Source organism: Ursus americanus, chromosome 17 (assembly GCF_024610735.1).
Source record: "Ursus americanus isolate L20-20 chromosome 17, mUrsAme1.1.p, whole genome shotgun sequence".
Taxonomy (NCBI): domain Eukaryota; kingdom Metazoa; phylum Chordata; class Mammalia; order Carnivora; family Ursidae; genus Ursus; species Ursus americanus.
The window spans coordinates 52,511,078-52,536,468 of record NC_142143.1 but is presented as its reverse complement, the minus strand read 5'-3'; positions in this window follow the sequence as shown (position 1 = coordinate 52,536,468).

Here is a 25,391-nt window from a genome sequence, read left to right as displayed (position 1 = left end):
ATGTAATTGAGAGAAGTCTCCAATGAATAAAATAAATGGTTTCAGAGGGTTCTTAAGCCCTCAACAGACATCAGCTAAAATGTTAAGAGTGCCTCCAAATCCCACTGGTGCTATATTTTCTAAGCATGAAAGAAATGTCATTATTGTAAATTCCCAGCTTTTGTCTGAAAATCTTGTACTAGATCCCTTGAGCGCCAGTTCAGTTAATTAATTCAAACAATTTCCTCTCTAATCTTTAAAACATTTTCATATTTAAGACAATAAATGAAGTACTTAAGGGGCTCACTCATTGTTGGTCATTAATATGCCAGGGAATTAGAAAAATTACCCCTAGTCTTCAGTGACGTGAATAATGTCTTTTTTTTCTTTCTTCCAATGGTTCTGACCTGGACAAGGTTAAAAGCGTGGTTTCTCTGCAACTGAATTTAAGATAATCCTATATTCCCCTTGCTTTGGTTTTAACACATATATCCAAATACTCTTCCTTTTCTTTCAGCAATAAATTTAATACAGAGTTTGATAGGTTATACCAATTTAAAGATTAAATTAGTTAATAATAACTTTGAAATTAGTGATTAGTTTAGAAGAAGAATAATTGCATTTTCCTTGAACCAGTACATAAGGTTAATGTAGTTGGGAATGTGATGGCTCCAGTAACTTTGACACTAATTGGCGATTGTGTTACATGTTAAGATAAGGAGTCAGCATGAACAAATTCTCATGAGATTTGCAGGAAGACAAAGCTATTTGTTCAGAAACCTACTTTTCTCCATTTGAACGATTGGTTTAATTTCATAAAAGGTTGGAATGTGACCTTCAGGATAAAATTTTATAGCATTTCATGCCATTGACTCTAGATTATCAAACTGAAACAAAACATTGAAAACAACTTTTTATATAAGGCAGAATCAGCTGTTTGTCAGTATGTGAGTCTAATTGTTTAACTTCCTAAATTGACTATCTCTTGGGGATTTGGGGAGGGAAGTGTTAGATGACAGGTATACCAGGCTTGTAATTGTTCGTAATGTTTTGTGTTTATATAGCTGTTAACCCCAAATTCTTCTAAATCATTTTATAACAATTGTAAGTTTAATTTCTTAACGTAAACACACACACACACATTCCTGTAAGTGTGATTTTGAAGAGTTGAAGAAGACTGGAGTAGCAGAATGATGCATAGCAAATTGCCTATAAGATAATTGAGGCAGGAAAAATCCAATTTCCATAAATTCTAGGGCAGGGATATATCTGTTGTGGGATCAATCTTGTCTCTGGCTATCAGTTGAAAGCAGCAGTGTTTCAGCTCTAAACGAAAGCTCCCTATTATATTTTTTTGTTTACAATTTTTTAAAAGTTTAGTCATGTATGCTAGTCACAAATCAGTGTTTTTCTAATCAAACTGTTAAAATTTGACATCAAAAATGTATAATTTATTTCTTTATTTGAAACATTCATTCACCTATATATTGTCTTTATAATAATCAACATTTTCATAGTGAAAAGCATGTTTAGGCAAAACAGTGATGTAGGTAGATTCTACGAATATATTGTTCAACCTGTTTCTAATTACATAATTGAGCTATTTAATAAGATTACATTATAAGTCAACTTTTAAAAAATTATTTGAACTGTTAAGGAGGAAAATTTTTTTGCTTACCCGTCTCTTGGTTCTTTGGCTATTCTAATAATCAAATTAACATAGTGCATAGTAACAGAAGAAAAAAGAAATTTAATTACATACCTATGGGGTCCCATAAGAATATGAGACACCCCCCCCCCCCCAGGCATTGAGGCTTGTGTGCTATTCTGAACTAAAGAGAAGAAGGTAGGGGTCAGGGACTTAAAAGGGAAGGACAGTAGTTCTCAGAAAGATGGGAATAACAAATATTTCATAAACAAATGTGTGTCATATTGTGCAAAGACAATATGAAACAGAGAGGAATTTGATCTCCAGGCCCTACTGAGCTCCCCTACCCCCACCCCAGCATATTGTACCTAGCCCTTATTCTTTGTAGTTACCTCCAGTGATTGTGCTCTTCCTGGGCCAGGCCCTCTATCTAAATTCTTGTAGATAGCAATGGAAAGGCAAAAGTTTCACTTGAATCTGCTGGGTCCTGATTGCCTTCAGCTCAGAATAGTCCACATGCCAAAGTGGCATATTTTGGGAAGACTTGTTCTGACCTCTTCAGCGGTATGTGTACTTGACATTGAATTTATTTTTGTAACTTTCAGGGCTAAGACAAATATTAGGATATTGTTCATATTTTCCATTTTCAAAGAGGTTTTTACGTTAAAAATAATTATTTTGGGGGGATTCTTTTAGTCACTAAATGAATGTCAAGGCTAATATGGTTTTAATATTAAAAACTAGAGACTTGTTTTCCCAGTAACTGTAATAAGTTGAATATAATACAAATTAAAACATTTAAAACCCGTGGAGGGAATCTACTTAAAGAAAATATTTGAGTAACTTTAAAAATAACATATCTAATTATTTTCTGGTCAAGCTCTAACTAAATCCAGTATTTAAAAATAAATATATTCTTAAATATTATTCAAATTAGGTATAGCCAAAAGACTTTGCATTAAGATGGATGAGCACTGAAGTCACAGTGTCATGAAAGCTTAAAATGTTTTGTATTGATTTAGAGAAAAAAGAACACATCTGAATGATAAGGTGCCTATTGGCAGCTGTGTTACCCAATCTGAGCAGCCTATAATTTTTCATCTTATTTCTGCTTCTTCCTCCAGAGACTATTTTATTCTAAAAATGATAATAAACAAGAAAAATGGGGTATTCAGAGAGACTTACAACTTTTGAACACTATAAGGAAAAAAATAAAAAGATAAAAGATAAATACAAATTCAGTATGGGAAAACTTTCTAAAGGTTTTATTGGTAGGGAAGATAATCAAAATTTATTTAAACATATTTGAAGATATTAAATAACAAATTAAGAGTAAATTAGACTAATTTCCAATCACCTTCCTCACCACCCTCATCACCGCTTTTTAAGTGTAACATAATAAAAAGAGTAGATATAGTACCACTGTCTTGTTTTGTTTTTTTTTAAAGATTTTATTTATTTATTTGACAGAGAGAGAGAGAGCCAGCGAGAGAGGGAACACAGCAGGGGGAGTGGGAGAGGGAGAAGCAGGCTCATAGCAGAGGAGCCTGATGTGGGGCTCGACCCCGTCACGCCGGGATCACGCCCTGAGCCAAAGGCAGACGCTTAACCACTGTGCCACCCAGGCGCCCCTTGTTTTGTTTTTTTAATAGATTTTCAGGAGTTGAGTTATTGGCACAAAACATAGGCTGGTTTCTAATGTTAATAGATCATACCAGAATCATTCGCAATAAAATTGTAATAATTCACAGTATCCTTAGCAATGGAGGGAAATATTTCTTTTCCCTGTTTTCCTGATTTTCTAACACTAGTAGATGGTATTGAACATCATGTTTTGATTGTTTGGGTTTTTTGTTGTTTCTCCTGTGTTTTGTTTTATCCTTGGACTGTATGAAAACAATGTTCTTTTATTGTTGGGCTTATTTGCTTTTTCTTTTTTTAAGCCGCTAGTCAAATATCTTTTCTTAAATTTATCAGTTATTTGCATTTCTTCTTTTGTGAATCATCAGATTCTTTCCTTTCTTTCTTTTTATTCATAAATATTGTATTTCTAAGGTTTATCACATATATTTTTTCAGTGTGCTCCAGAGAAATAGAACCCATAGTATATATATCAAGAGGTAGAGATTTATTTTAAGGAATTGGCTCATGTGATTATGGGGCAGACAAATCAGAAATTTGTAAGGCAGCCTGGCTGGCTGGAAATTGAGATATGAGTTGAATTTTTAGTATTGAGTCTTAAATCCATTGGGCAGGCCAGCAGGCTGAACTCAGGCAAGAGTTCTATATTATAGTCTTGAGGCATAATCTCTTCTTCTCTGGGAAACCTCAGTTTTTGCTTCGAAGAGCCTTAACTGGTTGAATGAGGCATACCCACATTATGGAGGGTAATCTGATTTACTTAAAGTAAATTGATTGTAAATTCTAATCATACTTACAAAACACCTTCACAGTTGACAAAACAACCAGGCAACATAGCCTGACCACATTGATACATAAAATTAACCATTCTATTTGCACATCTCTAATTCATTCATTATGATTACTGTATAATAGTTCACTGACTGAGTATTCCAGTTTATTCATCAATTTTTGTGTATATAGGTTGTTCCTTGGTTTTTGCAGTTGTGCATAGTGTTTTTATAGATATTCTTATACATGTATTATTTAATAAGTATTACAGTGTTTCTTGGGTAACTAGTGGAATTCTAAATGAAAAGTAGAGAGTTCGGCCTTGCCTTATAACATGACAAGACCTGTTATGAACCTATCCTAAGTAACAGTATGATAAGGCACAGAGGTAGATACACTGATCTGAGGAATAGAAATGAGAACTTATGCTTGTATGATATTTTAATAACATATCAGATAAGTTGGGAATACAAGGACTTTTCAATAAAAGTAAATGGAAGAACAATATCCCTATGAAGACAGATGAATTTAATTTCAACTTCCTATTGTAAGGAAAAACAAACACACTAAATAAAATTAGGAGATGATGGACATACAAATGGGAATAGAATGTCATAATATAAGGCTGAAAAAATACTAAAAACATATGTAAAAATACCCATTACAAATTAGCAACAAAAGCACAAACAACTGGGGCGCCTGGGTGGCACAGCGGTTGGGCGTCTGCCTTCGGCTCAGGGCGTGATCCCGGCGTTGTGGGATCGAGCCCCACATCAGGCTCTTCCGCTACGAGCCTGCTTCTTCCTCTCCCACTCCCCCTGCTTGTGTTCCCTCTCGCTGGCTGTCTCTATCTCTGTCGAATAAATAAATAAAATATTAAAAAAAAAAAGCACAAACAACTGAAAAGTACCATAGGTAAGGGACATAATCAATCCAAAGAAAACATATATAGAGCAATGCTAAACATTATTGTGATTCATGAAAATGAAATCAAACTCTCAAAGTCATTCACACAGAAATCCTATAATCATTAACTTATTCAGTTTTATAACATGGGATACCTTTATTTATAGAAATTTACTGTGTATTAGGGATGCTGCCTTTTGCCTGCTCTATGTGTTAAACACATATTTCTAGTGTATTATGTCTTTCTAAAAATTGTTGCTTATATTTTATATCTTTGGTTGTCATTATAATTGAGCTTTTATATTTAATGTAGCCAACATGTCTACATTTTTCTCTGCAACCCAGTATTACACAAATAATACCCTAATTATTAACTATAACAAAAAAATTCACTCAAAACACTATGAAAATATCTTACAAAGTAATGAAATTTTGAAAACCTGTTCAATAAAATCTGACAAAATGTTCAGGATGAAAATTTTCCCAATATTATTCAACACTGACTTTATGTTCTTAGTGAAGACATACACAGAGTAGTAGATGAAGCTAAGCTCCCTTCTCATTGATTTTTTAGAAAACATCACTTGACAGGTAATATAATTATTGGTAGAAGGTATTATTTTAATTATAACTGTTTCATCATTTGGGCTTTATTGTTCAAAAATACTGCGACTCACTTTAATGGATCAGTTGGAAATTCCGAATATACCCCAGATATCAGCTAAACTGAATCTCTGTGAGAGAGAAATAAAATGTCCTAAAACTTATAACAATATTTAAAAATGCATTGCCCTCCACAGGATTTCTGAAAATTCCCAAGAGGCATGTGTTCTTATAATTATGTATAGCTCATAAATCCTGCTTCTGCTAAACTCCTTCAGTTTAGAAATCATATGCCATTGCATTTGAGCTACTTTTGTTCTCCACCACATGTGCCCAAATATAAAACTTTGCCTCTTAGTTTCTTTTTATATACGTATACACAAGCACACTTTTTCACAAACCCTGTTTAAGTCAACTCTATATACGATGTGCTCTAATGAATGTCAGTAGACAAGGAAAGATGCAGAGTATATATTATTTCAATTTAAAATGCCATATTCTGATCATTACCTCCTATTTTCCAGCTCATTTCCTCTAATAGTACAACTTTAACAGTCCTCAAAACAAATCTGAACTTTCTTTAATCCTTAGATCCTTTCTGGTTTTCACTGTCAATGACCTGCTTCATAGTCTTACATCCTTCCTTACCTATCTTACACCACAAGGAAAATCTGAATCACCACCTCGCATAAAGCGCTCGGATTCTTACTACCTTCATAGTGCCGAAAAGGTTAAATTACAGTCCTGGTAAACCTAAAATTCTACTCTTCATATGTACTTACACAGGTGAACATAGCTGAGAAAAACATGTGAATTGCTTTCATCTTAAATTCATGATCAAAACCTCAATCCAGCGCTTAAATTGCTGGCAATTAGACTGCATTGAATTTGGATATTCACATTTTTCACTTTTCAGTTAATTATTTCATAATTTATTCTCTTTCATCAAACTTCAGTACTTCCTTTCCCATTATCACATCAAACTGGTGATTTTACTGCTTATTTCACTGAGAGAATTTCTCACTACAACATCTACTTTCAGTCCATTTTCTCTTTTTAACTATCCTTTCTCATTACTAAGGCCAACTACTTTACCTATACAGTACAGCTCAGTATTTCTCACTTGATATTCAAATACTTTGTTCCAGAAAACTTTTACTTCCTCCTGCATCATTCATACTTATGACTCTTTTAGATTATTACTATAAAGCATATAAATATGCTATTATTTTCCTACTTTAAAATTTTGCAAATCTTTTTAGTTATGACCAACTGGAATCATACTTAATTCTTTCTGTTATTAATTATAAAAGATCTCTATAATATAAAAAAAAAACTGTTTACAGAATTTGGAAACAGCAAGTCTGCAATCAGTGGAGCGAAGGAAGAAGAGAAACAGTCTATGATTCCCTATATTAATTTAGGCCTTCTCCAGGAGAGCATTTTCCAGATAATTATGGAATAGGAAATAAGAGGGATAGCAGGGATTTCTGAATAGAGGAAACAGATTGCAGCCAGAGCTGCCTTGATGCTTTGGACTCTTTCTGGGGTCAGGATCCATTAGAGGGAGATTTGCAGAAAAGTAACCCCGTAAATTTGTGTAAGAATTTGCATAGTTCCTTGGCTGACCCCTATTGTTGTATATACAGGGTGAAATTCTAAGAGACTTAACAGAGAACAGCCCCTATATGTTTGGAATACCTACCAGAGATTTCAGAGTTTGCTCAAGGCTGAGAAAACATTGAAGTTCAAATACATCTAGAGTGGAGAAAACCTCTTTTCGAATGCACAGGGAACATTTTCCAAAATAGATCATATGCTGGCCATAAACAACGTTTTGACAATTTTCAAAGAATTGAATTTATACCGGGTATGTTCTCTGACCATGGTGGAATTTACTTAGAACTCAACTACAGAAAATTTCCTAGAAAAAGTTTTTAAATTAAGTAGTATTCTTCTACATAATCCATATTTTGAAGAAGAAATTAGAATAGATATTAGAAAGTACTGAATAAGGGCTTCTGGGTGGCTCAGTCAGTTAAGTGTCAGACTCTTGATTTTGGCTCAGGTCGTGATTTCAGGGTCGAAAGATTGAGCCCTGTTTTGGGCTCTGTGCTCTGTGTGGACTGTGGTTGAAACTCTCTCTCTTTTAAAATAAATAAATAAAATCTTTAAAAAAAATACTGAACAATAACTGAATAATAATGAAAATACAGCATTAGAACTTGTAAAAATACAGTTGAAGTAGTTCTTAGAGAAAATTTATAGCTTTAAATGCTAAATAATTTTTTAAATGAATATTTAATTCATGCCTTCAATTCAAGATGCTAGAAAAATAAAAGAAATTAAACCCAAAATAAATAGAAGGTAAAACATAGCAATAACAGCAAATGAGTTATCAATTTAAAATAGAACAGAGAAATCAGTCCAAATTTGTTCTTTGAAAAGTTATCAAAGTTGATAAATTCCTAACACATCCAATTATAGGAAAAAAGAAAACATAGATTTTAAATATTGGAAGTTTAGGTGAAATGAATGAAATAACTTGAAAAATATTTTAATAGAACAGGCACATGAAGAAATAGAAAATATAAAAAAAACATATATCTGCTAAAACAGTGAATTCATAATTATAAACCTTCACAAAAAGGAAATTCTAGGTAAGATGGCTTCAGAAGGGAATCCATTCAAATACTAAAGGATAAATTAATAAAATTCTGCATGAAGTTTTTCAGAGCATACAAAAAATGAAAACAATTATTTTTAAATTATAATATTCTTAAATGGATTTCTGTAAATTAGCAACTAAAAATTAGTGAATATTAAAAATACAAATGTATAATAGAGTCAAATATATTTAATAGCTAATAATATGTGTAATGAAAGGTATGCAAACTTCCACATGGACAATTATAAAACATTAATGTGAGAAATCAGTGATGACCTAAACAAAAAGAATCTACCTTTTTTTTAATTTAAAAAGTCAGTATATTAAGGGTTCTACCCAAATAGCCCTATTGATTCTATATAATATCAATAAAAATTTGAAGGGGTATGTGTGTGTGTGTGTGTGTGAGAGAGAGAGAGAGAGAGACCTGGCTTTACTATTAAGCTTTAATCAGTAAGACAGCATATATTGGTCCAAGTATAAATAAAAAAAGTTCAGATAAAGTGAGGCAATGGAACAGAATGGTGTACACAGAAACAGATCCACACATATACATTATCACCTGAATTAAGGCTACAATTCAGTATGGATCTTTGATCTTTCCCAACTGTATATCTCCTGCATTGCATGACAAACACAAATCAATCCAATCTGGCACATAGATTGTGCTCTAAGAGGTAAGACCAAAAAACAAAACAAAACAAAACAAAACAAAAAAACTTTTAAGCAAGAGAATAATTACATTTTTGATATAGACAAAGATTTCTTAAGATACAAAGTCAATAACAAAAGAAATACAATAAAAGAGACTTCAATAAAATTAAGCACAACTGTACATCGAAAGTCACCATTGAAGAAGTTAAGATAAATGCAAATTATAGGCTGGAAGAATTTATTAGCCATACATATATCTGAAAAAGATCTCATATCCAAAATACATGAAAACCTTTAATGAAATTTTTTTTAAATACAGCCAGCTTCATTAAAAACAGATGAAAGACTTGAACAGGAACTTTGCAAATGTGGGATCAAAATGGCCAATACACAAAAAAAGTTCCGTATCATTATTCATGTGAGAAATGCAGCCACCAGAACAACTCGGTCTGAAGTCTGACATTACCAAGTGTTGATGGAATATTCTGACACTGTTAATTCTGACATTACCAAGCAGATGGAATATTCTGACACTGTTAATGGGAATGTAAATTGCTACAACCACTTTGGAGAACTGTTTGAAAGTATCTACTGAAGCTAAACATATTTATTCCCTAACACCTACAAGTCTATTCCAAAATATTTTTCCAAAAATAGTATTAATGCCCATGAAAAGATATGTACAAGAATGTTTACAGCAGTTTTACTAATAGTAATTTCAAATTAGAAACGACCTAAACATCCATCAGTAGCAGAATGGATGAATAATTTCTGTAGAGTCAGAAAATGAGTACTACACATTGTGATATGAAACAATGAAAAGGAATGCAGCTTTTCACAAAAATGTGTGAATTTATACAGATATTCCATATACCTTTATTAATGTTCATATTCCTGCCTTTGGTTTCTGTGCTTCAGATTATTGTCTCTTGCCATGTTTCTCAGGCTCAGCCTCTTGCATTTCCCTCCTGAGATGTTTTCTGAACTTGGACTTCTAAAACTAACATATAGAGCAATTCAGCTCTCTCAATTCCCACACTCATATCCAGCCCCTCACTTTCTTATCCAAATCCATGGAGATTCTCAAAAGAAAAAGAATCCCTTTATTTAATGATATTCACCTTCCTGAAAGAAAAGTTGCCTTTCTGTTATATAAACATGGCTTAATTTAACTTCAAAATAGACACAGGTTATATACCCCCTGTCCCCCACCATTCCTGACATCCGCTGGGGTATGTGAATATCTTTTCAACAGGATTGCTTCCCTTATTTTTATTCATGGAAACTGATGGAGAAAATCTCTGTAGGTTTTACGATGGAAGGTATAATCAGGGTATTACTGAATGCACATATTTTTATATAGAATATATAAGACAGGAAATATGCAGGACTCAGGAAGTCAATAGGGTACTAATTCACTTTTATGGGTCTGAAGTATAGAATATCTAGATTATCATATGAGTAATCAGAACAGAAAGAAAAGGAATAATAGGTGCTACTAAGGAATAGGTGAATTCAAATGATTGTTTTTATAGAGGAATATTTTCTTCTATAGAAGGAAAGAAATTAAGGAGTCAAGATGGGAGCATCAGGAAAGAATTAAACCATTCCTGTTATTTTGAGATCGTGCCTTCTCTAGAGATATAACCTTTTAAGTCATAAGTTATAAAGATAGCATGTTAATGCCTGATGCCATATCAAAGACATCTTTTCAGGCATATTCAGAGTACATTTTCATAAAACATCAATTTAGGTTATGTCAGTTACATCTGCTCCTGAGAGATTTCATCAGTCACATTGTGTTAAATCACATGACTATACATGAAATGATTGATAGCATATGGAGAAAACACATCCAAATATGTAGGTTTCATTAGAACATTTTTAAATGACCCTTGAGCATTTCATATAGGGCTCAAATACCAGGTATTTTAGCATGACTTTATTCTACAAACAGGTTTTAACTCAGAGAGTTAAGTAAACAAAACATAGCACATTAAAGGGTCAAATTAAAAAGATGATTTTTTTCTCTCAAAAAGATATAAAGCCTTATGGAATTTTCTTGGAAAAAGGTACAGAATATTCAAATCTTTTAGTGATTTAAAAATAGCATTTCAAAAAAATAAATAAATAAATAAATAAAAATAAAAATAGCATTTCATTTCAAATGATTATACAAGTATTACCAGGTCCAGAATGGTTCAGTTACCAAAATCTTTATTCAAAGGAGCCAAACTCAGTGTCAGCGAAGAAGTCATATTGGATGAGGCTTTGGTGAGACTCTTCTTAGGAAGAGAAGGAAATTAATTTTATTATTGCTTTACATAAAATCTGTGAAAACTGCCTCTCTGATTCCTTACCTTTTCCCTCAATATCCTGTTTTCATTATCTTTTGAGATGTCATAGGGTATATTACCTGCAAAAAATATACTGAAACTTACTTAAGAAAAAGGAGACTTAGTTTAAGAATATCAAACCTACTAAGAAATCATGTTTAGATTTCACAGGAACTAGAAATCTATACAAGAAGTCTCTCAGTCTCCTTCTCTTTTCTGAGGCTGCTCCATCCTCCTTTCGGTAGACCATCCCCCTTCTTCTATAAGGTACAAGTCTTTTCCATAAATTTCTTACCTTGTTTGAGATTGTCAGGAGGTAGACTTTTGTCTCAGAACTATTTAACTTTATAAACTCATCAGAGTTTGACAGATTCGAGTTTTATCCTTAAATCCCATTTCCTAGGGCAAAAAAATCTAATTGGCATAATTTTGTCCAAAGGTATGTAGCTCCAGAGCAAGGTTTCTAAGAAATAGTTAAGGTGGTATAAAAAGGTGGTCATTTTTAATACCCAGGACCCAAATATGCTTGATCTTAGCAAAGCTATGACAGGTCTAATTTTGGCCTAATTTTTCTGCACCCAGAATTTATTATGTCAATTTACCACACCATTCTTCCTTTTGGCAACTCTTTTCTTGAATGTTTGTTAGAATAGAATTTATTTTAAATTCATGACTTTTAATCATTATCAACAATTGTTGGACATTCTTTTAATTAGCAAATTAATTACACATTGGACTTGTAAGTATGGCTTACCATCCCCATAATCACAGTTATATTTTGTCTACTGGCAGCTCTCAAATATTCCTGTGAAAAAGTGTGGCTTAGTGGGGTGTCTTATTACAATACAGATTTCAAAACTATTTTGGCTGAACTAATGTTATCATTTTATTTCTTAATTTTTTTCAGGCACTAATTTTAACAAAATCAGCTAGATAAGAAATAAACTCCAAACACAATGTCATATATAAAATGTGACTGGAATATGTTTCCAGGTGGTTATAGTATATGTGTTTCAAAGTCTGTCCATACCTTCCATTTATATTTAATTTCATCATTCATTTAACAATTAATTGCACACTAATTTATGATTTTGCAGTATTACTGGGTGACTCTTCAGGTTAGTCTTGTTCAGGATGATATAATGAGTTGTGAATGATCCTATTAAAAGAAATTATGGAGGTTTCATTATAAGATGCCAGGCCCTGATGAGGAGCTGTAAATAGGCAGCCAGGGAAGGGAAGAGCAAATGGGAGATTTTTAATGGGAACCTCATTATTGAAATACCTGCAGAAGAACCAATATCTGGATCCGTGACACACAGAGAGCCCTGATAAGAGAACAGATAGTATTTTTCATGTAATACTGTGCTCTTTTCCTTTACTTTTCCCTCTTCCCTTTGCCCAATAATAGAGGAACCAGAAACAGCAGTTTTAGAGTAACGAAAGAAGGAAATGAATAGAAACCCACACACTCTTCTCTTCCTCAGCACCTAATAACAAGGAGTCAGGTCAACTTGTTGAAGGAGAGACATATGCAAGTGAAGGAGAGGGTACATTTTAAATTTTAATAACAATGGATTGGGAGGCCCGGGTGGCTCAGTTAAGTGGCTGCCTTGGGCTCAGGTCAAGATCCTAGGGTCCTGGGATTGAGTCCCACATCAGGCTCCTAGCTCAGTAGGGAGCCTATTTCTCCCTCTGCCTGCTTCTCCCCCTGCCTGTACTCTCACTCTCTCTCTCTCTTTCTCTGGCAAATCAATCAATCAATCAATCTTAAAAAAAATAAATAAATAACAATGGATTACAATGCCCACCTTTGATTCATCTCCTCTCTATGCTCCTTCTTTTTTTCTATTACTATTTTAGTAGTATCTCGGATGATGTTTGAATGTGTTACAAACTAAGTTTCCCTACTTGTTAAATGCAAATAGCTCCATGAAGAGTATTACTTTTCTATGACCTACCTGCTTCAACTAGTAGTCCTTGTGCATTCTATTTTTAAAAATTCTGATATATGAACCTTGGGCCCCTAAGAAAGAACCTTACACCTTACAGAGACCAGGTCTGATGATCTGAACATAAATATAGGACAAGGATAGTCATTCCTAGAGTACAAAAAGACGTTTTTGGTACACTTGGAACATTCTTCATGATCTTATCCTGTGCAATACCTGGTCCCTCAAATATGATATATTATGACCAGGTCTTGACACTTCATCCCTTTTCTCCTTTGCCATTATCAGACCTTTCTATGTTGCCAGAGCAGCCAATAATTACATCAGTACTTATCTTTCAGGCTCTCCTTGACACTTATGATAAGCAATAAGGGAAATCCTCCAGAAGGGACTCTTACTTCTTGAATCATAGGGAAAAATCTAAATATAAAAATTAGACTTTAGCTTGATACAAATAATTACAAAGATTATGAATATGATCGATATGCAATATCTATGTTTGGCACAAAGTTTTCAAAAAGTTGAACAAATATTTTCATACAAGGATTTTTTGCATAAAAAAACAGACTTAGAGATTATCATGTGACTATGCTCTTAAGTTTACATTTCTACTTGTCAAAAATCAGAAGAGCCTGAGTATGCCTGTATACTTTCTATAAGCATTTCCTGTCTTGTTGTTCAGAGTTCCTATAATGACACTACCTTTTTTTTTTTAATAAAGTAATATATAGTTCTTATTACTTGGGTTCTCCAAAGACACAGAACCAATATATATGTAGAGATTTATCATGAGGAATTGGCTCATGCAAATGTGGAGGATAAGAAATCCCTGGTGAGCTGGGGACTCAAGACAGCTAATGGTATAAATTCCACTATGAAAGCTGGAAGACTCAAAACGCAAGAAGAGCTGACTCTTCAGTTTAAATACAAAGACAGGAAAATACCAATGTCCCACCTAAAGCAAGCAGACAAACTTCTTCTCACTCAGCCTTTTTGTTCTATCCAAGTCTTCCACTGATTAGATGAAGCACTCATATTAGGAAGGGCAATCTGCTTTATTCAGTCTGTAAATGTTCATCTTATCCAGAAATACACTTACAGCGCACCTAGAATTATGTTTGACCAAATGTCTGGACACCATGAAATTAACCATCACAACAGGCATAATCCAGAGGTCACAATTTCATAAAGCTATTGGGATAAAATTGGTAATAAACTCATTCAAGTGTCCAACAGTGATTTAGGCTAAGTCTCAATTCTTGAATAGTTCGCATTCTATGTAGGGAATAAACAATAAATTAATAAGTTATAACTAATGTATAAGTAATAAAATTTCTATACCCATTTGGCCTGCATATAGCCTCATCAGCCAAATCTCTGAAAAGTTGCAAGTCAGCCTCACAACTGCAGGAGTGTTAATCATGCTGTTGCTTAGGGACTGCTTGGTTGCTTGATAGCCAGTCTTTGACAACTGATAGAAATCTTATAAATGTTTACTTGAGGGTTTCAGGATATACAATGGTCATACCTAAATCAGTTCCTACCACCCATAATCCCTTCCAGAACTTATATCCAGGAGGATTCTCAAATTCTCCAGTTAGTTAGGACATCAAGAACTCCCATCAAAACCTAACCATCCACAAACAATAGCAACAGTCTTTCCACTCAGATCCTCAAGGAAAATGGGGAAAGAAAAGTGAACACAGATCATCTCCTTCCAAAAGTATCAGGTCAGAACAATAGAGTTTCTATATCCAAACAAATACATTCATCTAAGAAAATCCCTTAACATAGAGGAATAAAACATTTTGATGATATGAACTGTAACCTTGAAGTTAACATTAAAGGTAGCATATTAAAAAATTATCCTATAATTATCTAATTATCAAACCAAAATTTTAATCTGAAAATATATCTGTTTCACAAAAACATTAGGTTCTTTCTTTTTACCTTCAGAGAATTTTTTTGCAGTGCAAATATGAAGTATAACAGAGTATGAAATATTTAGTTTTAAGTTTTAACATCAAAATTATGTTGTTAACATCAAAATTATGAATTGGAAAGAAGTCAAAGAATAAAAATATGTTAAATTGAGTTATCTTAACTATTAAATTTCTTTCTAACTATAAAAAATTAATGAAATATTTGGTTTATTTCCTTCATTAGTATAACATTGAAATGTATGTGTAATAACCAGACTGTACTGAGTTATATTAAGAGATAGTGGTATTAAAATTGTATATATGTTTTTTGTCTGACTTTTTAAAAAGTTGCTTAACAACATTTATCTTGACTGCTCTGAGTCAGTTTTTTTTTTCCAGATCTAAGAGCCGTTACCCAAAGTGCCTGATTTAATTAAAATCTTTTTTATTTGGTAGTCCTTTCTAATAAATTATATCTAACTTAAATATTCACTGTAGTGTCAAACTATGTTTGAGCCAAGCATTATAAATCATGCCCATCCAAAATGATATTAGAAAAATTATTAAGAATAATTGTATGTCAGCTTAAAGCATTAGCTATATATAGAAACACATGTATTGCAATAGTCCAACTTGAAAAATACCTGATGAGAGGTTCCTGGATGGCTCAGTTGGTATAGCATGTGACTCTTGATCTTGGGGTCATGAGTTCAAGCCCTCTTTGGGCATAGAGATTACTCTTAAAATAAGAAAAAGAAGAAGACCTGATGAGATTTAGTGTTCCTGAAAATAATGTGGTTTATAGTTAGAGAAGATTAATCTTTTATGTGTATAAAAAGTAATGTGTTCCTAGGGCACCTGGGTGGCTCTTGGTTTTGGCTCAGGTAGTGATCTCAAGGTCCTGAGAGTGAGGCTCAAGTCAGGCTCCATGCTCAGTGCGGGATCTGCTTGAGATTCTCACTCTCTCTCCCCTCCCCCTCCCCACCCCCTCTCTCTCTTAAATGAATAAATAAATATATATTTTTAAAAAGCGTTGTGTTTCTTATTGCACTTAAAAAGTGGCTTTGTTGAAAACCATCACCCAAAACAAATTGCATTCCTACCTTCTGGATTTATCAGCCTACAAACACAACTGTTGTGATTGGATATTCTTTTACCCCACTGTTAACTAATGTCAGTCTGAGTATCATGGTAGAGACCTTAATATACACCTATGTCCATTGTTCTCTCCTGAGTACATAGGAAGATTGTACTTGCTTGTTTTATTTATGTAGGATCAAATAACCAGTGCCGGCCAATGAAATATGTGTATAAATAAAGAATGCCTTTCTGGGACAAAGTGTTTAATTGCTAATACAAGAGCCTCCAGCAGCCACAGAGGCTATATATTTCAGATGGTGCAGTTTCAAGATAACAAAACTTTCCTATCTATGCTGTATATCTGAGTCTCTATGAATAGTAGAGGCCACAGTGATTCAAGATAGACACATTATGTGAGCAAAAAATAAATCTTTGTTGTGTTAAGCTACTGGGATTTAGGGGATAATTTGTTACTGTAGAATTATCTAGTCTAAACTAATACACATGTGTTTGCATATATTAGCACATCACTTAAGCATTTAATAAATAGCAGTATAAATTTCACCTCTTCAATTGGCCATTAAAGATGATTCTATTTACTTTTTTTTCCATGAAAATCCAAATATTTCATGTAGATGTCTACTTCTCTTTTCTTCCATATTTTCTATTCTCTGAAACTAGTCTCATAACAATTACTAAGAGATTATCCTCTTTACTCAGTGTTATTAATTTATCTGTTGGTTTATCTCTTCTGAGTTTTGTTTTCTTTTCTGTTTAATAGCAAATGGGGAAGAAGTGCTCATTGCCACTTTTTATTTAAAGAATGTTAGCTACTACTTTTGCAACAAATATATATTATGCAACCAGAACTATATCTTATAAAATATTTTTTCGATATTTAGCCTTTTTAATAGAGTCACTGTGCCTTAATGTGTTATATGGATAGCTTTCCTATGAACAGTCTAACCATCTAGAACATCTAGATTCTGAATCCCATCTCTATTCAGTATGAACTACTTTTTTTAAAGACTCTCCCTTTTTTCAGGTTTTCCTTTTTTCCTGGACTCCGTGCGCTATAGACTCCAATCCTGTTCCTAAATGTATCTGATTCTCAGGCTTAGCCACATGATTCTGCTTTTTTTTTTTTTTACTTTTAGTGCTTTAAGCTATTTTCTAACAGAAATATATTTTATAGGGTGTATACTTAGTGATAATTTCAAAAAACGTTTCTTAGAAAATAAATTATGACAGATCATAATCTTTCTAGATAATTTTAGATAAACGAAGATAGGAAAAATGCACTTAATCAATAAAACAATGCAAATTACTTTGTATATTTTTGCAATCCATGTATATTTCTCAACAGTTGGTTTCAGCTATTAAGAAAAAAATTTTCTGTTCCTTGTCTTCCAGGACTGTATGCTTACTTAAGTTAAAAACGACAACTGCTTGAACTATTTCTTATATCCAAGTAAACATAAAAGGAAGGATATTATGCATTCATAATGATTAAGTAATACTTCCTTGATAACATTTATTTACATTTCTCCAAGGAGCCCTTAAATTTGACACTTCCTCATAAAACAAAGCAATATATGTGTGTAAAGCAAGCTTTGTGTTTGAATCAAAGCAATATATTTTGAAGTCTGTGTTAAAGTTGTTTATAAATGATGTGGTTCTGTGACATAGTTTCTGCTCTTAGAAAATGAACTAAAGTGGCAACAGAAGAGAGTAAATGGCAGTTAAACAGGAGTTCTTGTTGGAAACAAGATTATATTTAAACTTAATATCATATATCAAATTAAAATGATTATTTTATTCCTCTCTGTCATATTTTACTTAAGGAAAATACTTTAACTCAGAATAAGAGCATTAATTAGGACAACTGATAAAAGACTGCTAAAATTTTATTGAGTCAAGAGGAGTTAAGATGGTATAGTAGGAGGACCCTGCATTTGCATCCCTCAAACACAGCTAGATAAATATCAAATCATTCTGAACACCCAGGAAATCGATCTGAGAGAGCAGAAGACATGAAGAGATATCATTTCAACATCACTGGTCATCAGGGAAATACAAATCAAAACAATGATGAGATACCACCTCACACCTGTCAGAATGGCTAAAATTAACAACACAGGAAAAATTTAATGATGATAAGGATGCATAGAAAGGGGAACCTTCTTACACTGTTGGTGGGAATGCAAACTGGTGCAGCCACTCTGGAAAACAGTATGGAGGTTCCTCAAAAATTGAAAAATAGAACTTCCCTACAATCCAGCAATTGCACTGTTAGTTGTTTACCCAAAGGATACAAAAATACAGATTAGAAGGGACACAAGCACCCTGATGTTTATAGAAGCATTATCAACAATAGCCAAATTATAGAAAAAGCCCAAATGTACATTGACTGATGAATGAATAAAGAAGATGTGGTATACACACACACACACACACACACACACACACACACACACACACACACTGGAATATTACTCAGCCATCAAAAAGAATAAAATCTTACCATTTGCAACAATGTGGATGGAGCTAGAATGTACTGTGCTAATCGAAATAAGTCAGTCAGAGAAAGATGAATACCGTATGATTTCACTCATATGTGGAATTTAAGAAACATAATAGATGAATGTAGGGGAAGGGAGGGGAAAATGGGAGGCAAATCATAAAAGACCCTTAAGAATAGAGAACAAACAGAGGGGCTGGAGGGGAGGTGAGTGGGGGGATGGGCTAGATGTAAGTAATGGGTATTAAGAAGGGTACTTGTTGTGATGAGCACTGAGTGTTATATGTAAGTGATGAATCACTAAATTCTGTTCCTGAAATTGATATTACACTATATGTTAACTAACTAGAATTTAAATAAAAACTTGAAACAAACAAAAAAATTGAGTAAAGTTAAAATGAAGTTGTAGCTAAAATTGTACCTTAATCTGACTTTATTTCCTAGCTGAAAACAATCTAGTCATGCAGTTTCAAAGTATTTTAAAGCTTTAAGATAAAACAGATTGTCTGGATAAACCCTTTATTGAAGCATTAAGGAGACTGTGGTTCAGAAGACTGAGCTCCTTATGCCATAATACTGTTGATTAACTTTTAAACTTTTGAAAGTTTAGTACTGCTTTTATTGTTTATTTCTTTGTTTTTTGTTATTTATTAGTCACCCCTAGATGTTTTTTCCTTTTGATGCTGTAATATTTTTGAGAAAATTGGTGTTTTAGTTCTTAAGACATAACAGTTAGGCATACAATTACGTTCATTTTAGATTCTTATGCAATTTTTAATGGTATTATCTTCACAACTGGGAAAAGACCCGATAGTTGTTTCTTTTTCCTACTAAACACAGATAATTTTTGACTACGAGAAAGCTAGTTTCTGGACCCTGTAGCCAAAGAGCATACTGATTACATGTTTCAAGAAAGCCTCTCTGCCCCACCATTGCTTTTGCACTTCCTTGTTGAAAACACATTCTCTGGAGGAAGCTGGGAAAGTACATGTAGGAAATGATTTTCCTAAGGCTGCCTAGATATTTTACTTTACAGTGAACCTGGGTAGTTGGCATGAGCAGTGCAATAATTAAGAGCATCTTTTTCAATGCTATTCCAAATATTCTGCATTTACCTATTTCATATTTTTCATTTTGGACTTTCATATTTTACTTAATCCAAATAGGTAGTGTATTGCTTAAAATATCTTGAAAATCGCTAACTTTAGGCATTTGTTTGATCTTTACATTGTATGTAAGGTTTAAGGTAAAACTGGTCATTTGGCCAAAATCTTTGTGGTAACTAAAAATATTTTCGCTTTTTAATTATTTAAGGGCAAGAGAGTAAGGGCAATATGGTGGATTTTTTCAAGGAGAATAGAAGTGATGTAATGTGTGGGGAATACTTAACTTCCTGGGAACTAAGTTCAGCAAGTGTTCAACTGCTTTTCTGCCTCTTCCTTGTAATTTCATATACACTTTATAAGGCTTCTAGAAATTTCCAGTAGGCAGCATTAATTCAAAATCTCTACCACCAGTGCAAGGAATGCAAATAAGATTCATGTTTTATTGAGAGCATGTTTAATTGAGTCTATTATCCTGTGAATGTTAATGGGAGAAATGCTGAGAAGTGAAGATTGAGGGGCAAAAGGAAAAAGAGGAAAGGATACAGGGCTAGGTTTTAGGAATTTGTAAATGATGACAGTAGTATGAAGGCCATTACATTTGTGAATAACTCATCCAGTTCCTTCAGCTAGCATGATTACTCAATGGGAATAAAGAGGGAGTTAAAATGTTACTATGTTGTCTCTGGCCTATTTATTCCCACTCAGTAATGTGCGGAGGTTGTATAAGCATGCACCTAGGATTATCATCATGTTAAAATTAAATGGGAAAAAGAAAACATCAAATACATTAAATTAAAATATTATTTTGTAACTGATGTTGGGAAACGGTTATAACTGGACAAAGTAGTATCTGCCTAGGGAATTAAGTGAAACCTCACATTCAACTAATAGTCCTTTCACTTATTGCCCACATCTAAGAAATCCCTAAACCCAGCTGATTCTCCTTTCTTAAATATCCATTCACGTTGTCACTCACCTCTAACCACATTTTCACGAGTGTTGACCCAATTCCTACTGCTGCAGTTCCTTATCAACTCCCCTTCAGATTTCTCACTGCCTTTATTCATCTTCTCTCCATTCTCTGTATTGCCTCTAAAATGCAATATTGCTCGTTAACATCCAGCAAAGATTCTTCATCACAATGATCAGTGATTCTCAAATGTTAGTGTCCATGAGGTTCACTAAGAATTTTATAGTCTGGCTCAAACTGAGGACTCAAAGCTATGTGTTATAAAAACAAAGTCACATTTAAGTTTGATTTTAAAGTACAGATAGGCTTGAGTTAGGTAGAAAAGGCAGGATATTCCAGGCATAAAGCATATTCTGTGAAAGAAAAGAGGCTTTTTTTTATTACAGTTTTAGTGGGTCTATAATAGATTTCCTACCTCTAGGCATAATTAGCAAATATCTAATAAAGCATAATATATATGTATGTATATATATACATATACATTTATGTTTATTTTAAAATTGAAAGAAATAGATTTAATTATGTTTATTTTAAAATTGAAAGAAATAGATTAAAACTTTTTAATTCATATAAGAATACTGTACCTGGGAACTTGTACTTTTTGAACTACATTTTACCTTATTTTAAAATGCTAACTTCAAAGCAGTATTAACTGGGACTTCCTCTTTGATGTGACTGTTTCCTGACTGGTTTCTCTGTATAAACAACTATAAAAGTGGATAAATTATAACTTATGCAGTAATTGTTTTGGTTTTGGTTTTGATCAACAAGCGGCACAGGATGGCGTTCCCTAATAAAAGCAAAACAAGGCAAATGTTGGGAGTCAGTTCTTCCTGGTTATCTCACATTTCTGCACGTGGTGTCAACAAAGGTATTAACAGTATTTGTCCCAATCCTTCTTTTCAAACACATTTGTATAATAGGTAGCCTTGGAGTAAGAGATAGTATCTCCTTTCTGGACAAAAATTGGGCAAGCTTACTTGCAAACCCCATATAAAGATTGAGTTTGCTATGCCCAAGGTTCTTCAGTTCTAACACAAACTCAGTGCATGTGTAGCCTGAGCATGTGTAACCTTGGCCCACATCTGGGTCATACCCATGAGTCCTGGGGGTGAGAGACTCTCAGATGAACATTAAATTCATTATGTCTGCTATACCATGGAAGTCTTTTGTCTCTGACTTAAGGGGACCAGTCTCTTCTACCAGCACCCATGAAACAATGACAAGGTACCTGATTAGCTTGCAAGTAGGGTGAATCCCAGACTCATCACAATTTTTGACATTGAGTCAGACACTTGTTCTGCCTTTCAGTAGTGCTGTCCAAACTGTGATACAAGAAAGGCAAGTCCAGAGCATGATGGTTTTGTCATGAGAGAAAGATATTAGAGTTTGAGGCTATTGAATCAGCTGGGATTTGTGGAATACAGTACAAGAGAGAGATTTTTTTCTTAAAGTTCCAGAAATTTTATAGGGATTCTCTTGAATATTCCATCACATACTAAGCTACTCATGCTCCAGTCAAGGCTCCAAGAGGTCCAAGAACAACTTGCCATTTAACCAACATTTGCCATAGAAAGAACAACTATTGCAAAACTGTAAACTGGACAACTACTAGAGCTCACATGAGGTGGTGAGATATTTGATTTTCGACTAGTGAGAATGGAGAGATCTCTTGGGATTGCCAAGAATTTTGCATATGCCCAAGAAAGGTAAATACCTTGAGAAACGGTCTAATCTAGTCCTCGGATAAAGACTACTCTAGATCCATCCTAACGCAACTCAAAAACAAGCCTATAGAGGACCAAAGTGATCTAGAAGTAAATTAATACTCTAATAAGAAAGCAAAATTTTGAAAAACAAAACACTATAGCATCCATAATGTCCATAAAAATTATTAGACATTGGAAGAGACAGAAGATGCCACCCATAATCAGAACAAAACTCAAAAAAATAAAGACTAGAAATGTCAGAAATTTTAGAATTACTAAATTCTTTAAAACACCCATTAAGCATACATTTAAGGATGTAAAGGAAAACCTGAACACAATGAGGGAACTAATAGGATATAAGAGAAATAGAAGCTGAAATAGTCAATGAGAAGTTTCTAGAAATAAAAACTATAATCTTTTAAGTGACAAATTTACTGGTTGCACCTAACAGCAGATCAGACACTTCAAATGAAAAAATGGGTAAACTTGAAGAGAGGCAATAGTAATTATACAAATTGAATATAAAGAGAAAGGAGGTTGAAAAAAATGAACAACAACATGATCCATAGGACAGTATCAAACATTTGAATGTACAAGTAATCGAAATACCAGAATAAGTGAACAGGAAGATTGGATCATAAAAATGTAAATTACTAAGGGTGCCTGGATGGTGCAGTCAGTTGAGCGGCTGACTCTTGGTTTAGGCTCAGGTGGTGATTTCACTGGTTTTGGGATCGAGCCCCAAGTAGGACTCCATACTCAGCACAGAGTCTCCTTGAATTTCTCTCTCCCTCTCCTTCTGCTCCACCCCCTGTGCACTCTCTCTCTGTCTCTAAAATAAATAAATAAATCTTTTTTAAAAATGTGAAGAACTAATACTTTAAAATTCTCTTTATAAAAATTATAGGCCCAATGTTCCAAGAAGCTCAGTGAATGTCAAGTAGAATGAAGACAGAAAATAACACCAGAGGTCTATGTGTCTAATTTTGTGCCAGTACCATGCTCTCTTGGTGATCACAGCTTTGTAGTATAGCTTGAAATCCGGCAACATGATGCCCCAGCTTTGTTTTTCCTTTTCAACAATTCCTTGGTGATTTGGGGCCTTTTCTGGTTCCACACAAATTTAAGGGCTGTTTGTTCCAGTTCTTTGAAAAATGTCATTGGTATTTTGATCAGGATGGCATTGAAAGTGTAGATTGCTCTGGGTAGCATAGACATTTTAACTCTGTTTATTCTTCCAATCCATGAGCATGGAATGTTTTTCCATCTTTTTGTGTCTTCTTCAATGTCTTTCAAGAGTGTTTTGTAGTTTCTAGAATATAGACCCCTTTACCTCTCTGGTTAAGTTAATTCTGAGATAACGTACGATTTTTGGTGCTATTGTAAATGGAATCAATTCCTAATTTCTCTTTCTTCAGTCTCGTTGTTCGTGTATAGAAATGCAACTGATTTCTGAGCATTGATTTTGTATCCCACTGCATTACTAAATAGCTCTATAAGTTCTAGTAATTTGAGGGTAGAGTCTTTTGGGTTTTCCATATAGAGTATCATGTCATCTGCAAAGAGAGAGTTTGACTTCTTTGCTGATTTGAATACCTTTTATCCCTTTTTGTTGTCTGATTGCTGTTGCAAGGACTAGTACTATGTTGAATAATGCGAGAGTGGGCATCCTTGTCATGTTCCTGATCTCAAGGGGAAAGGCTTTCAGCTTTTCCCCATTGAGAATGATATTTGCTGCAGGCTTTTCATAGATGGTTTTTATGAAATTGACTAATGTACCCTCTATCCCTACACTCTGAAGGGTTTTAATCAGGAAAAGATGCTGTATTTTGTCAAATGCTTTTTCTGCATCAATTGAGAGGATCATATGGTTCTTGAAGACATACAAATGGCTAACAGACACATGAAAAAATGTTCAAAATCATTAGCCATCAGGGAAATTCAAATCAAAACCACACTGAGATACCACCTTACACCAGTTAGAATGGCAAAAATTGACAAGGCAGGAAACAACAAATGTTGGAGAGGATGCGGAGAAAGGAGATCCCTCTTACACTGTTGGTGGGAATGCAAGTTGGTACAGCCACTTTGGACAACAGTTTGGAGGTCGCTTAAAAAAGTTAAACATAGAGCTACCCTATGATCCAGCAATTGCACTACTGGGTATTTACCCCAAAGATACAGACGTAGTGAAGAGAAGGGGCATATGCACCCCAATGTTCATAGCAGCATTATCCACAATAGCGAAATTGTGGAAGGAGCCAAGATGCCCTTCAACAGATGACTGGATTAAGAAGTTGTGGTCCATATATACAATGAATATTACTCAGCCATCAGAAAGAATGATTATCCAGCATTTGCAGCAACATGGATGGGACTGGAGGAGATTATGCTAAATGAAATAAGTCAAGCAGAGAAAGACAATTATCATATGGTTTCACTCATTTATGGAACATAAGAAATAGCAGGAAGATCAGTAGGAGAAGGAAGAGAAGAATGAAGGGGGGTAAACAGAAGGGGGAATGAACCATGAGAGACTATGGACTCTGAGAAACAAACTGAGGGCTTCAGAAGGGAGGGGGTGGAGGACTGGGATAGGCCAGTGATGGGTATTAAGGAGGACACATATCGCATGGTGTACTGGGTGTTATACGCAAATAATGAATCGTGGAACATTACATCAAAAACTAAGGATGTACTGTATGGTGGCTAACATAACATAATAAAAAATTATTATAAAAAAAAAAAAGAAAATAACACCAGAGCCCATTATAATCAAATTGCTAAAAATCAATGATATAATGAAAACTTTTAAAGGCAAACAGGAAAATAAAGGTGTTGCATTTATTCCAAGAAGTAATGATAATGATAAGAAAGCAAACAATTCTAATTTGTGAAAGTATTCAAAAATAATTATATTTATTT